The sequence below is a fragment of the Mastacembelus armatus genome, chromosome 10 (genome assembly GCF_900324485.2).
Source record: "Mastacembelus armatus chromosome 10, fMasArm1.2, whole genome shotgun sequence".
NCBI lineage: Eukaryota > Metazoa > Chordata > Actinopteri > Synbranchiformes > Mastacembelidae > Mastacembelus > Mastacembelus armatus.
The window spans coordinates 5,999,432-6,016,901 of record NC_046642.1 but is presented as its reverse complement, the minus strand read 5'-3'; the positions used below and the strand labels follow the sequence as shown (position 1 = coordinate 6,016,901).

Here is a 17,470-nt window from a genome sequence, read left to right as displayed (position 1 = left end):
GTTCTTTCCGGAAGGTTTAACTAAGATGCATGCAACATTCGACACACAATCCAATGGCCATGATAACACACTGCTGTTGTAGTGGAAAATACTGATATTGACTAGCACCGTGTTGATAGCCTCCATCTTTACTACATGGTGTATAGGAACACGTGCTGCATTGTAATGATAAGCAGGACTTAATTTGCTCGTCTAAGGAGAGACCGTGCTCCATAAAAAAGGAAGAAAAGCAACAATTACACCTAAAGACAAAACAATGAACCAACAAGTAATGAATGTTATTGGCACATAATGAAAATATTAAATTGTTGAAGCCCAGCACTTTAAACTGTCTCAGCTAAAACTATGTACAAATATATATCATCGAAAGTACTTTCAGTCTACAGTGGGTTCTCTTCCATTGTTCAACAATCACATATGTAATCAGAGTAATATATTTTTGTTATTTGGCCACATTAGGACCTTAACCAAAAGCTACTTCTCTAGTAATAGGCAAAAGTTCAATTCAAAAATTTCACAGGCAATAATGCATGTCTGAAAGTTTTATTCTTTTGTCTTTTTTTTTTCCAATTTCTGCTTCCTCTTTGCTGAGAGCAATTTGGATGAAATGGAGTGGATGAACACGTAGGACCATACAGCAGCATAAATAGTAGGAAAACAAAAACACTTACCTACATCAAGGGCAGCAGGAAGGGGAGAAAAAAAGAAGAAAGAATAATATTAAGGCCTCAGGGAAAATATTAACAGAAGGAGAAATATATATTAGTGCTACTTTTAGCCAACAAACTTTACACTATTCTAACTTCTTAATTTATGCCATAACGCCAGAGGGAAAATATGTTTCTGCGTAACAAAATGAACACAGAATGACCACAGACCACTCAGGTTACCACAGTCACTTTAGCGAGTTACACAGCACAGTACAAAAATGTAAAATCAGCATCACAGTGTTTTTAGTAGTGGAACACAGTCTGTAGATGAAGCGCTGGTATAACATTAACCATTCTTACAGGAGTGGTCTTCTAAATATTTGTTATTGATGAACTGATGACGGACAGAACCCAAAAATGAGATAGCAAAGAATATGTCACAAGATAATGTCTAACTCCCATTTTCAAGACAAATACTGGAACCAAACAGTGGTGAATCCATTAAACAAGTAATATAATGATTTAAAAGCGTTCTACTGTATAGTAGTGGTGTATCAGCAGTGCTTCCCCAAAAAGCTCCAGCCAGCAGGAAGAGTATACATCATGTGGATTTACTCTCAACCATTAAAAATATAGATGCTGGGGATCACATTTTATAGTGTGATAGGATCCCTGGCCCAGTCATCCCAGACAGGCAGCCAGCAACCAACATGGGGAGCAGAAAGTGAGGGGATGGGTTGAAAAATGACACCTGCATACTTGTTCTCACCCATATATCATTCAGAGGGCAGTTTTTGATGGAGTGTGAAAAGAGGGAATGGAGACATTGGGAAAGGCACTGTGAAGGTGTACATGTGGGTCAGTGGACTGGTGAGGTTCTGGTCTGTGCCTCTTGTAAAGAACTGGCATCTTGTGCAAAGCATTTTGCTGATATTCACTGAGATTGGGTTACTGTTCTGTATAGGCAGTACTAAACTTTATCAGGTACCTTTGTAAAAATGCAAAATCAGGCAGCATGGCACGAAGCATTCCCTTCAAAGGTCACAAATATGTGCATAAGTATAATTATTTTCAGGCTTCAGGGACAATAAACATTTTACATGTGACAAAATCTTCAATCAAACCTACAACAGCCAACAACATATCAATAAGAGTTAATCAGCAGAGGTATTATGTCAGCAAACATAAATTGTGTGCAGGGCCTGATTCTTAATGAGGATGAACAGTGCTAGGCCTTATTCAATACGCATCCACATAAGAAATGAAAACTAGAAATTTCCTTGGTGCTACTAGTTATCATTTGCTTTGTCTACCCCATTCAACCCCCACTACTCAGGATTATTTGCAATTTTTGCATTTTAAATAAAGTGATTTATTTGAACCCATTACATACCCCTAGACAATTAGTGTATGATCATAGACTGAATATATTTAACAAATAGATTTTCTAATAGTTTCTAATTTAGTAAATGTTTCTGTCTCACACTGTTTCCTCTTGACACTGATGATCTACTAACAAAGGGAACAGCATGCTACTAAGAGAGGGTAAACATATGTCATTATTGTCCCATCAGAAAAACAATGACATCACGGTAAGTGCCCTCTTGTCCCACTTGTAAAACATGTTTGGCAAAAACCAAAATATACACAATATGTTAATTTGTGAGAGCCAAGCCATAATCATTTATTTTGGATTGACTTTGCGATCAATGAATAAGAGCAGGCTGCAATACCAGCTCAGCTGAGGACTTGCCTTGCATAAAAAGCCTCCTGTGGTCTGAAAGAAAACACGACAGAGCGTTAATTACCCAAGCTACACTGGAGAACAAGGTAAAAAGCGTGTTAATGAAATACTAATAAGGTTCGAATTTGAACCATTCGGCTTTGCCATCCTCTAAAGTGAACTCAAGGACTTTAGTTCCTTCCATAGCTGTTCTCTGTTATTGCTAATTACCATTGCTCACATGACAGAAGGCAGTTTAGAAACCATTATTTCTGGGGAATGGATCCATTGTGTGCTGTCCTGTGATGGAGGACACCCAGGCCAGTTTACTGGATGTTAGAATCGAGGGATGGGGAAAAATGTTAAAACCCCAAAAATTCCTAAAGAGAGAAGGAGTTCATTGTCTGTCTCATCCTGTCCTCATTTAACAGTTGTGGAACAACCTAGTTTGGGTTCTCCAAAGGGCTAATATTTATAGGAGTCTTTGTAATGTTGTAATTTAGCTACTTTGGACAGGTGCAGTACTTGGTTGGAAAAACTGAGTCAAGTAACCACATTCATATCCAATCAATTTTCATGCAAGTGAAGAAAATACTGGAGTTGAGTTAGTGTTAGGTCTTCAGAGCTGTCTGGTTGTTGTAAATCTAAGGTTAGTATCTTCAAGAAGTTAATGGAATTTCCACTATGGGCATCCTGCAGGACCAAACAGCCATTTCACAAGGCTGTGCACCACACTGAACCACAAACTGATAACATAAGTCAAAAAGAAACTCTTCAAGTGTTGGTGAGAGGCAAGTAAAGGAAAAGCAGACAGGGATGGGAGATATTCTCAAAGACATTTGAAGATACAGCAATTTCTCCGAGGCAATCATTTGATGCTCTCATTCCGTGATGGCTGAATGTCACTGCTTTTGCGCTACCATCACTCAAGTGTATCCAGCACTCCAAGAAATTGATTGTTGGCGGATAGGGCTGGAATAGTGCACACATACAAAAGTACACAACTAGCATGGAATAAAACTGTTTCTTTCTGCACTCAAAGCAGTGTGTGCAACTCTATCAAAACATTAATTTCTTGGTTTTGGTATAAGAGTACAAAGACAGTAAGTCTATATTATCACCACTTGATACAGTGGAAAAAAGACACTAGTGATTGCCAGACAAAGGAAGGAAAAAAAGTAGGCTGAATGTGTTTATAGAACATTTTGTGTAGATAAAACAAGCTATTATTGAATTTAAGTGAATTTCCCAACTTTGAGGTGTATGTTTCTTTGTGTTTATATGTTAATACTATTTTGTTTTATGAAAGTCCTACATTTGATCTGAAAGCATAAAGTATATCGTCTTTCATTTGGCAGATTCAAAGAGTTAGGATATTGATTCATGTATATATTCTAAAGCTTGGCAGACGTTTAACAGCAGCCATAGTATCTGTTTATATTACAGACATTGGGTTGTGCTGGTCTGAGCAAGTTTAGTAAAACAGTAGGTTTTATTTCCTGATCTCACATGGAACATAATTCTATTGAAATAATTGAAGGTCAGCAGAGGTTTAGTGTTAATGACCATCTGAAAATTGCCTTTAAATAGAACATTTTCTCCACAGCATCATATTAAAAGGGTACCGGCATTCATACTCAACAGCAAAGTCAGAACTGGTCCTCACTAACAACTGCTGCATGTCATGATCAATTCGAGTATGTCACATTATTAGACTATTTTAGTGATTTTGTGTCAAAAACAAAGGACTAAAGTCTGAGACTTTGTTAGACTGTGCACTGTGATGAAATCAATATGTTCTGCAGTACAATGTAGCATACAGCATAGTAAATGGCCCTTCTGTCTGTACAGTCAGTCTGGCTGGGTCTGTTTGGAGACCTTACATTGTTACCACTATTTGTGTTTCTTCTCCCCATTTAAATAATATTCCTCAGTGGGTCCACATGATTGTTTCCCAAATCACGGTAAGCAGATGTATCAAATTCCCATGTAAGTCTAGCAGAAACTTCCTTTCTTTTCTTTTGCAAATATAAATGTGTTTCCTTGTACTCATTTGTCGTGAAGTTATGTTATGACCTGAGATACGTGATTAGTTATAAGTCCAAAAGGTCTTCAGTAAAACTCTAGTAAACCTATTCTTCCCTCTGTCTTTTTTCTTTCCTCATCTCCATCTGGCTTAGAGTATAACTCTGAGGCCGTCACTAAGACTATGTTTGTAATGCTTGCACAGCAGTGGTCGATAATAACTATGATGATAATGGGATTCTGGCCAGTATCACATTACCCACAGCTGATAGCTTAAAATATGATTACCATTTGCCATTTTTTTGTATGGCAAGTGATAACACTTCCAGTACAGCTGGCTTTGTTATCATTAGTAAAGTAGAGTGTTAAGCATTGTGTTGGATGCTGTTATTATCCTTCTGTACTTTTTAAACTTAACATTTACTTCACATTTGAGGGAAATATTTCATTGTAGACTATTTGTACTAGATAGAAAATAACACCTAATGGCTCCATACATTATAGTCAACAGAATTTAGTAATATTTATTTATGCATCTGACTGCAGCTCCCCCAAATATCAGCCAGCAAATTAATGACTTGTTGAAGGTCTTTCCTGCTTAATTAGGCTGATTAAAATTCAGCCCTCACTTAATGCAGTAAACAACGTCCTGATTTTTAGTACCCAGAAAAAAAATTGACAGTAGTCAATTTCCAGGTGTTATATATTTAAATTGTTATGTATTGTTGCTTGTTCTATTTAAAAGGCAAAAAGTTTAAACTTCCTATATATAAAATTTAATGTGAAATACCTATATTGCCAACTATAGCTTACCACCTTACATCTAAAAACCAATAACATGAAAAACTATCTTAGGGCTATAATGACTAAAAAAACCCTCCCTTCAAAGGTGCTTAGACACTGTTTCCACCAAGACATGTAAACTTTGGATTATCAAGTTGCTTTTTGTGTTTTAGCTAGCTTTATTACCAACTGTGGTCCCATGGTCAAGGGTGTTTACATTAAAACTACAAATCACAAGCATTGTGTGTAATATAGTGCTTATTTTCTTATCTACATTCTTATTGTTGTAAAGCACTTTGTGTAAAATCGTATTATCTAAAATATATAAGTAAAATAAAATTTAGATTTGATTTGATTTCCTTAAATCATTGCTGAACAATTTAGAGAAGCTTCTGTTTTTATTTTGAGAAATGAAAATGAACAGGGAAAGCACTGTGGATTATTCAAGTGATGCTGCCTATACTGTTTGTCAGGCCAGAGGGTGTTCAGCTGGTTTGCTCTCTGAAACATTTCTCTTGTGCTCTCCCAGCATGATATCTACACCACACTTGACTGCATGACATTGGACTTGCTAGATTTAAACATCTGCAACATTTCCTTCAGGCCTGAGTGGACTTTCTGCATGGTAAGGATGTCCCCATCTGAACAGTAATAAACATAAGAATAACTGACATGAAGAACAAAAGGTCATATATGCAGCAATACAGATTACTGGATTAGCCATCTATAATTAAATTTGTTCTAATCCAAAATATCCCAGAGACCATTTACTACCATAGGAATATACATGGCAAAAAGGTACATGTTATCTGTCTAAATGTGCTACAAAATTCAATACCATTTTGTACTATAGGCAACATCTTGTGTGCAGTGTTATCTTAAACTCATTTTAACTCCAAGAGTTCTTTAGAAATTGCATGGGAACTGCTAGTGCATCCTAAATGTAGTGTCTATGCGTTTTTTCCATTTCCTAGAGAGTTGGGATAGAAGAGATGGGCATCCGCCTAGTTTGCATTCTGCACAGGCTGGCCGATTCAGGGCCTGTCAAGCAAGTGCTCTCTTCCTCTGAGATGGCTTTCAGAGCTTGGGAGAAAGAGATGCATGTGAGGAGTTCTGAAGGAGGGTGAACTTCACACTCGCCTAATCTCTACTCTGGATCTGTCTGTCGTTCAGCGGAAACATTAGCTAGCAGACCTGGCACTAATTCAATCACTGATTCTTGATGGGCAGGGGAGTGTGCTGTAGCCCTGGGGAAGTGAAAAAAGTCCCTTTTGTCCTCAAAGAAAGACAGAGTCAAGAAAAGCTATCTCCGTTTTGACTGAAGCAAATCAGTGAGTGCCATCTGTTGAAGCTACAAATCAAAAGATAAAATATGGAGAAAGGAAGAGCAACACTGCAACACTTCGCAAGTATTGCAAACAAGTTGCACAATACTGCCATGCCCTCCAAACATAACTGCAGTTACTGTACTGTTCTTGCTTTATATTTTTAGAGAGTTCTCCATCTTTAATGAAAAATATATATTTATGTTTCTTCTAGTTTGTCTATAGAGTTTTTTTTTTTCCAAGTCAATACATGCTGTATTATAGGAACCAGTAGTAGTTTTCTTTTAGGTAACTTGTTAAGGCAAACATGCTTTTAGTACTTTCTGTGAATGTGCTGCTCCTTTAAAGTCATACAGACAACTCTCTGTGATGACAAAATCATACTCATCTACTTTCTTGCATCATAATCATACTGTTACTACAAGTTATAATAGGCTGTAGTGTGCAGAAAGCAATGTTAAAATACCAATGAAAAAAACACGCACACACACAAACACAAAAAGGAGAATCACTGTACTAAAGTACAGTAAAGTACAGTAACTTAGAAACTTGGTCAACCAGGTGAGATCATTCCAATCATTTGGGGATAAAAAGAACCAGTCTTCTAGCTGCTTACAGACACCGAATTAAGCCAAATGGTTATCTCAAGTTCCACTATTAAATTTGAATGACACTTCTCCAGAGAGTGACAACATTATGAGAGGAATAATTCCATTTGCATGAATAATTAAAAATAAACTTAGCAAACTTTTTTCCTACCTCCCTACTTTAATCTCACAAAATCAGAGAGGCTGTCACACTTATCCGCTGCATACTATGTTGTCTGATTGGTCATTAGTCTAACTGATTAGAAATGATATTTGTAAATGACAAATGATTAGGTAAACTACCGATGGAAGACACTCGCAAACTAAGTGACTAATATCTCAGATAAATCCATTCCTTGTTTTTAGTAATGGTGCATGGAGAGTAAAATGGTAATTCCTTACCTAGTCAGTCCTCTGTCAAGTGACATTCTTAATGTACAGGCACCAGATTTACCCCCTTACAACAGCAGCAGTCCAACAAACAAAAAGAGTCCAAGACCTCAGTCCTACAATGTTATTCTTGACAGAAATCCATCACATTGCAATTTCTCTTTGGTTTGTTTTCTGGTCTCATTCATATAATCCTTAGTGCTCACGAACAGTAACCATTTTATTTTGGGTATGCCGTTTTCAGTGGTTGTGCACAAAAAAAAAAGAAAGTTATGGGGGTGGGTGCTAAGGGGTTAAATATTTATAAGCATCAATGCAATTATGAACATTAATGAGGAGATAGGGTGAAATGCTGGTAATATTTTACTGTAAAGCAAAGATGTGTCTTTGGGGATGAGCCACAGTGTAAATATCTGCACATCACTGTCACACATCACAGAGGGAAAACGTTTTATGTGGCTTTGTGCTTTGAGTTAAAAAGTACACATACATGTTACAGCAACAAGCTCTGATACAGCAGGTTATCAGTGTGCTAATTAAAATTTTATATACTCCACATACATATTCAGCATTCTGCCCAACATACCTTTCAATGTCATGCATATAGACTTTAAAGAAACAGCACTTGCAAAAACTATAAGGTTATTTCAGGTACTTGTGGGACATGTCGCTGTGTGCTGTCTGAAGCTTTGGGAAATACCGCTGTCTTATTTTTCTTGACACCAAGGATCCATATCCAGGAGAGATGTATAATATATGGTTCAAATGAACACATGCACGCACGCACGCACGCACGCACGCACACATGCACAAAGTATATCTGATAAATTCTGACATCATACTAAGATGTAATTCATTTTACAGAAGTTGACGTAAATATTCAACTTCTGTTTTTGTTTTTTTGACTTTTTCAGTCTGATCTGATGGAAATTTAATGAGCTATTTTTCCCGGGTCTTATATATTACTGCTCGCCAGACAATAATGCTTCTGAGTATTCTATTTCTTTGTGGTGCCTTGAAACATATTATATTATGTCTTGATGCACTGCAATAATAAAACAGTTTTTAGTGAAATAAGTGATTTTCTGCACAATACATATGCTGTTATATCAAATAAATGACAAACAAATAAAAAAACCAGTCTGTGCTCCATGGAGCTGGTGACGAGCAGCTAGATGAGAGAAAGTTAAAAGAAAGGGTTGGGCAGCAAGTAAACAAATGCCAGTGGATATGCTTGAGCCAATAATTGTCCTGTGCTTTTGGGGACAACTGAAGGGTTAGTCGAAACAGCTGCCCCATCAGTGATGCTGAGTGTCACAGGGGATATGGTAAAACAGCCTCCTGGCCCATAATATGCTCCAGGATTGGCGATAAAACAAACATCAATACCCTGTGATTTTTTAATGGTTGAGCCTTTTGCTCTGCAGTGAGGAAGTGATAATGATTCATGTCAGTGGATGCTTTAATTTTCAGGTTTCTGTCATTAACTAGTTGCACTTAAGTGCTTAAGGTTTTTTTATTTGTTGGATCAATCTAGGATTTAAATAGTCTCTTCATTAAATAACATTTTCAATATACAGCAATGAAGCAATTAATCTGGTTTATTAAAGCATTTAAACTAAGGCTGTTTATTAGACTTCATCTTGTTTTGTTTTTGTTTTAGATTACTACAGTTATTTTGTAAGACAGCAGCTTGTGGAGTCTACATACAATACAAGACATGGTCATTTAATTTCATTAATTTTTTTTTTTTTTTCTTGAAAATGATATTTCTTTCCGTCCTGTTGAACTGCAGAAAGCAACAAGAATGTTTTTATGTAAAAAATGAGTAAAACTAATCTCTAAGTACTACATCCATTTGTAATCCACCAGTCACCAGCTATTACATCACACATTGGCTGCTTAATGTCCAAAAGCCACAACGGGAATAACACCCTGGCCACAGCAGCAACATTTAACTGTGAAGGCACTTCGTACTAAAACAACCTATCTCTTCCAGGCACTTTCACTTCTGTGACGAGGGAGGTTAGCACTCTGCGCTTGGCTCACTTACACCGACAAGCATGTACAATCTGATCAGTATTCTCCAGTGAGACCCCGTTTGCACTGCACAGCATGCTGTCTTCCAATTTAATGGGTTAAGAAAGCTGAGCTAGAGCCACCAGGTGGAGACTACACACACAATCTGACTCTACTATGAACTACAACATGTTACATTTGGCTTCTTGCTGAAAAAAGAAATATCATTGTCAGAAATCACAGAAAGTTGGCAATGACTTTGAAAAATTCTCACATACTACATACAAAAAAAGTTGTGATAGCCTGTTATTTCTGAATCAGGAATCCATGAAACATTAGATTCTCAAATATCTACAGAGCTACTGGATTTATGCAAAATGCATTACCAGTGTTGCATAATACGTTGCACTTGCCTAGTGAAATGTAAATCACCTCAAGGTGATGGAATCTTTCCACGGGCATGGCTATGAAATATTTGTGATTCTTCAAATGTTACTGGTGCAGCAAAAGTAAAAGACAGAAAGATAGATTTATTGGCGGGTTGGGAGGGGGAGGGATGGAATAAAGTTTTCCTTGTATAATATGACACCAGCTGTTACTGACTTTCTCTCCTGCTGTTATTAAACAAGGGTTGAAAGATGTTGTGTACTGCCATGTGTGCACTTTTAAATGAGCCATTTTGCAGAATGATATACAAGTCATGCAAGGTACGATTCTGATGTATTTTAGAAGCAGCTGTTTTTTTTTTTTTTGTTTGTTTGTTTTTTTTTTTTACTAAAATGCCCAGTTACACAAAACAAAAAGAATAATCCTCTCGGAGCTCTCATTAGCCTTTAACTGTGAGTACAGTTTTGAAGTCTTGCTGGAATGGTTATCCCTGTTGTGATTGGACTGAACAATTTGTGGGCTTTTTAATAGGGAGAAAGATATAGTATAACAGATATCGGCTAAACACAGACGCCCAAATATTTCTGTCAACATTTAAACACTTTCTATTCCAAATGTAATTAAATACAAGCAAAAAAATCTACTCTGGTACAGTTTAGATATATGTGGGTCAGCCGCCAGGGGCCTTTAAACTTTTTGTTGCTCAAATTGATATCTGACCACTACCTAAAAGCCATCCACACTGCTGTTCAGTGCTTGTGACAAATATAAATCAAAGCGCCATTGCCTTCCTTTGTTCCACTGATCTTCTTACTGTATGTTGGAAACTGTCAGGCATCTTTATCGATCAGAGGCCATAATCCATCACAGGCTATTTGGCATTGTCTGCTTTCTGCAGGGAGTGCATAGGCTAACTGGGTTCAGTCAATAAGTTTTATAACAGGTAGTGAGCTTCAAGTTGTATTTGTATCAATATTTGTGGAAAAACATTATGCAGTAGTACACTGTTTAGAAATCAATAGCTTTAAACCTTTATCCTGAGCCAGATTACAGACATTACTGAGAATGTGCTGACTTGTGCTGTTGCTAGAAAAAGAGCTTTTATTCGGATAATATTATAGAAGCACTTAATGTATATTTTGAAAAAATGCTAAATGAATAGATATAAGAAACAAATCTTAGAGGTTGAAAGCAAACAGAATTTTTTTCAATTCACAAATCCCAGAGAAAATATTTGAAAGATTTCTGCTAACTGGACACTTGGAGAAGGATGACGGGGTGAACCTCAGCCCCAGCTCCTCCTAGACTTTTAACCTCTAAGAGAAAAAGGTTCAAAAAGCTGAATCGATAGCAATTTAGTGCAACACCCTTGTCACTTCCTCCTCCTTCTTCTTCATCTCCCACCACCCAGACCGCATCATGGGAGACAATTTGCTGTGCAACATTGCTGTGATAGGACAACAAAGGGGGCCCAGGACAAATGGCTCCTTGGAGGGAATTGATAGCACTCTGATTGGACAGGCCAGCTGATAAGCATGTTCCATACCACTAAGTCTAAAAGGATGCCATGTTTTCTTTCTTTCTTCATATCTATAGTTTTTAAAGGTGACAGTGGAAATATACAATATTTTCATTTTCGAATTGCGCTGTGGAGATATGCCCAAAGTAATACACCTATGGTAAAAGTCAAACCTCTGCGTTTGTGGATGAATATATATAGCAAATGGTATCCACAGACAAAGGAAGCAAGCAAGGAGTTAAAAAATGTTTCCAGATATTACATGTAAAATACTCATTTTCCACAGTGGAATCATGAGAGATTTATGATTTATTGAGATGACGATATGTGAAAGAGATGTGAAATGAAGTCAGTGGACAGGTGGTTTATTCTGGACACACTCAGCTTGTTTTGTTATTGTGTTTTTTCCTCCTTTTAAATTAAGTAACTACTGTACTTCATTGGTATTCTATCCTCCATATTTTTCACCTCTTTCTGTCAAGTGTGAGAAGAAAAAAAAAAACATCTTCCATTCATACATTTCAAATATCATAATGTCAAGCCAGTCCAAGTGTCCACCTGCAGTGGATGCAGATATTTAAATTTCATTGTTGAACCTGACATTCTGTCTAACAGAGCCCAAACTGTATGACCCACCTCCTAATCCGTCCCCACTATTATCTTCAGTATGTCCTGTTTCCTGAGAATAAGCTGAGAATAAGATTTCATCATTCACCTGCCATCTGTCTGCCATCACCACAAGCTACACTCTAGGGTGATCATATTTTAACTCCTCTACTATCATTATGGGTCTACATTTTAGAAAAATTGTACATTTTAACACACTATCACAAATATTTCTTATAAAGTACAGGTTCAACATAAATATGTCTCTCCTGATTTCACTCTCATGTTAAACTATATATTCTGATTTGAATCACTGAATACAAGCCTAAGAAATCTGCCATTTCTGACTAATGCATCATACGATTATAGTGTGAACAGGTCATAACTCAGTGAGCGGAAAACTGTTTGCTGTAGGATAAAACCAACCAACTTGCACACTAATCGGTGTGCAAGCCTTATGTATCCAGCTGCTGCCATACAATAGCTGTTATTATGTGACTGTATGACAACACCAGCAGAGGAATCTAAAAATGGATTATATTCCATCTGCATTTTAAATATCTCAATTATTTTCAATTTCAAGGAGATAATCATAAGATGGATTTGTGTTTCCAACTGTGTGACTGAAATCTTAGTTTGTTCTGTAGCCACTGAACTAGAAGCTCTGCATGCTGCCAATGTTATAAAATTGTGGCCCTAGTGTCCTATGGACCGGCATGTTAAAGAGATACTGTAGGTCTAAGTGAAAGCCACTATCCTTCTAAAAAAGAACATTATTTGTCTCCACGGTCTGAGCTGCTGTCTGAAAAGCCTTAAAGGTCAGCCAAATCATCACATCTGTCATGTCGAATTTCCACCACTTTAGATAATCAGTAGCTAATGTTATAGCTTGGAAAAACTAAAATGAAATACTGTCCCTGCTTTAAAGGCATCCATCAGCTGCATGTAGAATGCTTATTCTGTAGAGGGTTGAAGCCAGTCACAGCTAACGCTGGGTGAGAGGCGGGCTATACCCTGGCAGACATATAGAGACAGGCAACCATTTGTTCCTATTCACCCCTATGGGCCATTTAGATTCACCGGTTAACCTAATCTGCGTGCATGTGGACTGTGGAAGGAAGATGGAGTACCTGGAGGAAACACATATAGATACAGTCCCAAGCTTCGACCCCAGACCCTTCTTGCTGTGAAGGTTATAAGTGCTAACTGCACCATGCCTGCTTTAAATACATAGTTTAAAAAAATAAAGAAGGGTAGTTGGGTTAAACTTAACGGGAAGTCAAAGAACAGTGAGGGCAAGAGTCCTTCAGTCATTCAGGGACTTAGTGAATAATGTAACGTAAGAATGTATGCAAAGCAGTTAACTTCACTTGCAATAATTTTAAAATGCTGCATAGCTTTTCAGCAACAATTAAGTTGGAACTAAGTGAGATTTTCTTTTATAATTAAGGTCTTTAGATCATAGAACATGGGATGCAGTAAAGAGGTGTGTCCTGTTATCTTCAACTAAGACCCTGGAGATTTGTATTGATTGTCCAAATTAAATTCAGTGAAGAGATTTCCACACCCAGTGAAAACTGATTCTAAGCTCTCCAAGGCCACTAGCCTTCAAAAACAAAATACTGTGTCCACAGAAAACGTAACACACTACCATTACACCATCTGTCTCATTCCTTTGTTTTAACACATCAGAGTAAGTAAAGGTCCAAAGTTTACTGCTGAGAGAGTGTTACCACTGCAACATCTGAACATATGAAGCATGAAGCAAATCCATTTCATTGTAATATACTGTATCTAAAAAAAGGAGTAAAAAAAAACATTGGCATAACACGGGTTCTCTGTTGGCTTATTCTGGATCTACAAATATGGAGATATAATTTAAAGTGCATTAAAAGAAGAGGAAGCTAAAGAAGAAAAAAAGGTAATCAAATATTGAAGACTCTCTTGGGCACTGGCAGGCAACAGCTCTGTTAACCTGACCCAACTCCTCGGATGTCGCCAAATGCATCTCTACTGTACTGAAATATTAACTGCCTGATATCTGTGGCACACATGGGCACTAGGTAGCCTTGGCGGGGTCTCCCAATCGAACCAATTGAGATGGAAATGTAGACAAATATCTGGGCATTCCTTGCAACACATTAGTCTATATAGTATGGTAGACTATACTGTATTTGCATGCTGTGTAAAAATATTTAAAATGAAGAAAAGCATTTAGTGTTTTTAATATGCAAATATATGAACTCATATGTATAATATAGTTTATATACATTGTGTTGTGTACTATATAAATTATGGATCATTTCACACCTGCAGCACAAATTTTATTTTATAAGCATAATATATAGCAAGTAGTGAACCTGTAACAATTACAGACATAACAGAACCAGCTAGATAGGAAGAGTACAGTGCAACGCTTTGACTGATAAAATTCTATATGTGAAAAATCACCAAAGGTAGACTAAATATGTCTAACGGAATTGCTGGATATGCAGGGACGATAAACTCATACAATGGTCAATCAACTAGTGTAGAATGATGAGATTCGTGTGAATAAAAGTAGGCAAAGGACTGAACCTTGTGCCACATAGGTTTTACTTCTGTAATGTTTTACTTGTACGGTAACCATGACACCAATTCAATGAAACATCATTTCAGCTTGTAGACTGCATTTTCCTAGAGAGGATTTAGTGATCTATGGCATTGAATGTTTTAAGAGGTCAATATAGAAACTTCTCTTTTTCATTGTGTAGTAGTTTTCCCCTTGTTCTCAACACACTAAAATAAAACCACAATCAGTGAAAAAAAAAATTGCTTTCTACATTAAAAAAAAAAACAAGTTTTCTAAGCAGTAATTTCCAGTGTGTGTTGTATTTAAATAAAGAAATAAAGATTGGTCACACATCAGCTTTCCCTTTGGCCAAAACAATGTGTCTATTCAGAACGGAGGCTTAGTTTCATAAAGCCCAAGAGGGACCAAGGTCTCTGCAGAGTCTGTTCACTAATCTTTTGTCATGCCAAACAATAGACAGGCCCATGACACCTTTCAAATCAACTAGGTATGAATCCATTTGCTCAGACTATAGTAAAGCAACTTTCAAACTGAGCACTAAATGCTCCACACATTTTGGAGAAATTGTTGGGACACTTACATTGCAATATGCTGTGCAAAAGCAATATGCTTCAGGATGCCTCTTTCAACACAACAGTTAAAACTGTCACAATTCTGGGTTAATGAAGCAGTGCCTGTCTCCCAAACCCTGTTCATGCTTCAGTAACAGCTAAGGCTCTGGGCTAAACAGATGAAGAAATTGTTGTTGTTGTTGTCATCTGATCATTGCACTACTTTAACAGTGGCTGTATGACCATATTTGTAGTATCAAAACTCATTCATTTATTCTTTTACTCACCAGAAATTCTATCAGCTGAGTGCAACCATTTCTACATGTGTACAATTTATTTTCTAAATGAAAGCAAATGACGAACTATTTAAATAAAATTTAAATATAAGCAGGACAATTTCTCATTTGTCATTGGCTGATAGTTCAGTTAATACAGATTGTTTCACTTCATCTCAAGACCGGAAATGACTGTGGAGCTGCCAGGTGATTTAACAGAGAAGAAAATGTCAAGATGAGGGCATGGAGAAGACTTCCTGTGCTGCAGTTTTTTTTTACTTGCCCTGAGCAAGGCTGACAAGATGAAACCAGACTGGGCTCCAAACAACAAGGGCTTCTGTTAGGGGACTGCTCTCTGACTCATCCTCTGCAGCTTTAACAAGCTGTCTGCAAAGGGCCATGTCTTTGTACAAAGCAAGGCAGCATTCATTGTCTAACTCTGCTCTTTGCTCTGTGTCTTTTATCCATGCTCTGTAACATATTTAAACTGCACATACACACAGAATACAAATACCATGTCAAAACACAAGTGCTGTGTTTCCCGTATTTCTCTCATTTTCATCCTTTTCCTTTCTCTGAGGCATTTTTACTGTCTACACTTTACACCACCCACATGCTCACATTGATTATCAGGTAATCAACGTGAGCATTGACCGTACTGAATTTTAATATGAATACTAAGTTTAAACTTTGTTTCATTGCTATCTTGCTGTTTACTTGGTTCCTAGGTGCGGCATGGCCAACATCCCCAATCAACCACAGTCATTGATAATCTGTTATGGGTTTACACTTCCATTTTGGCTGCAAAGAAACATTATCACAGTCTGCAAACATATCTCGTCCATGTGGATGCCTGATAATCCAGTAAACAATGCACTCAATCCTGCCAAATACACAAAGATAAAGAACCAGCACTCGCCACGACACAGCTCGAAGTGAAGTCGGGTTTCTTTCTTCATTTCACATTTTCTTTTTTCTCTCCAAAATACAGTTAGCAACAGTGAGAAGTGCTGCCAAAAGCCTTCATTTTCTGAGGAAGAGATCTCACTTGACAATGTCAGAAAGCCTCTCCCCCAAACTCATTACCATGTCCTTTTTGTCAAGGAGCAAAAAGCCACATTTGTGAGCATTGTTTAATTTCTGACTAGAGGTCAGGTTTCACTAACAAGTTTGCAATGGTTCCCTGACATCACTGTTGATTAAGGGTGATTAGAGTCAGTAATGAAATGGAATAAATTAATGTTTCCTTAAAAACACCCAAACAATTTATTGTTTAATTTATCCAAAACTGTTTGGTACCTGCTTTAAAAAAAATCAAAAAAAAAATCAAATTTCATCAACACCACAAGGATGGTTAAACACAGACTTGAATTGTTTGTTACTACTTACATATTTTCAGGTCCAGTAAGAAATGTCCGTCTTAGCAACACATGTACAAACTACCAGTCAAGATGTTGCATGTTAATTACGGTTTTTACTGGAGATGTGTGTGAATTCAGACAAGAACTGTTCAAGTTCTGCTCAGAAACGTCTATAATATGTCTGGTGCCAGTGAAAACCAAGTGATGTGAATCACTCCAGGCTTTGCTAAGTCATTTGATGCACTTGAAATGTTACGTGTCAGTCAAGTGGCTTACTTAGAAAAGGAAAATGTGTCTGGGAGAAAATAATTATTCTAGAATGTGGGTTTATCCTCCCTTTTTCTAACTTCCAGTGTGAAGGATTTCTCACAATGAATGGAAATGTCAGGCTTAGAACATTCCCCTACACTTCTCCAACTTGTTTCCCCACATATCAATGTATGCCATGGCCTGGGCTGTCACACGAGTAATGAATAACAGCAATGAATAGCAGGAGAAGTAAGATAAATAAAATAAAATACTGCTTTGTCACCGGCTCCATTCAAACTCCTTTAACTGGCACACATGTCTTCCTGCTGTCAGCACTATATCTGAGCAAGGAGAGCAGGTGGGCTGCATTATCAAGATATTAAACATCAGGCTGGACGTGAAAACATATTGGACCCCCTCAGTCTCCATTTATCCTTTCTGACCTCTT

The 17,470-nt window shown here is 37.3% G+C and overlaps 1 protein-coding gene across 2 annotated transcripts in view; it reads right to left on the bottom strand.

Annotated features, from left to right (window-relative positions):
* The window catches only part of lingo2 (leucine rich repeat and Ig domain containing 2), a 177,520-nt gene that overhangs the window by 44,693 nt on the left and 115,357 nt on the right, over positions 1–17,470 (bottom strand). The gene's annotated exons all lie outside the window — the stretch shown is intronic.